Source organism: Notothenia coriiceps, unplaced genomic scaffold, assembly GCF_000735185.1.
Source record: "Notothenia coriiceps isolate Sejong01 unplaced genomic scaffold, NC01 NC01_scaffold00019788, whole genome shotgun sequence".
In the NCBI taxonomy this organism is placed as follows: domain Eukaryota; kingdom Metazoa; phylum Chordata; class Actinopteri; order Perciformes; family Nototheniidae; genus Notothenia; species Notothenia coriiceps.
The window spans coordinates 32,174-33,246 of NW_011352489.1; positions in this window are offsets into that span (position 1 = coordinate 32,174).

Here is a 1,073-nt window from a genome sequence, read left to right on the forward strand (position 1 = left end):
TATTTATTTTTATTTTTAGCTTAACTATTTTTTAAGAATCATTTAACATTTAAACATTCATTTTTTTCTTACTTATTTCTTACTTGTCCCAGACAGACATATTTATGGTTTTAATAAAAGGATGTTAAGGAGTTGCACCATTCTATAAACAACTGAAACGCCATGAAAATGGAAATTAAATTTCTTTTTTTTCCTGGTACGGCACTATTATACGTGAAGTCTCAGAAAAATGTAATTAATGTGAATCAAAGACTTCACATTACCTTTCAAGTAAAACAAATATTTGCATTTGACATCCCTAATTGCAATTTAGGACAATATTTACCAACAAACACATCCTCAGACTAAACCCCAGAGCAAACCCTCAGGTTGAGACGTCCCTGTCACCGTCTGCAGCGTCCTGAACACAAACATACCCGGGACCCCTCACTGTTGCCGGGGGGGTCGCCACGGTAACGGTAAAGCCCTTTCCCAGCAGCTCAGGAGGGTCAGTCGGGCTGCTTGACCCATCCGAGTCGTCCGCCCCACGGCCTCAATGGTATGTGCTTTAATATGGCCACCATACCGTCTGTGGTATGTGCATTCCTGTGGCAACAACATGCATCAATGATAGGTTTTCAAAGGAAGTGTGTCGGAGCAAATACCCGAAATGTTCTTCTGTTCTGTGATACATCAAGTCTCATTATGATGCTAATGCTAAGTGTCAGTGAAGTAGCGACTGCGGACATTAAAGACAATCACGTTTCCAGAAACCTCTTTCCATTATGCGCCTCGTCTAGCTCGTCCCAGTAAGCGTTGTTAATGCAAAGGTAAGAGTACCTTCCGATGCTTATGGAGGAGCTCAAGGTGTTTAATATTTCAGAGTTTCCGTTGACATGATTGGACCACAGAGGCTCTGCCAGGAGAGCGGGAACACTCCGTCACGCTGGATTTAGACATGGCAATTAGTGACAAGATCATTACGGAGAACTAAGTCAGCAGAAATCCTCCACACTGACAGGGTCAGACTCTCTCAACGCAGATGCACTGGATAATAAGATGAATGTCTGGCAGAAGTGTACACACACACACAC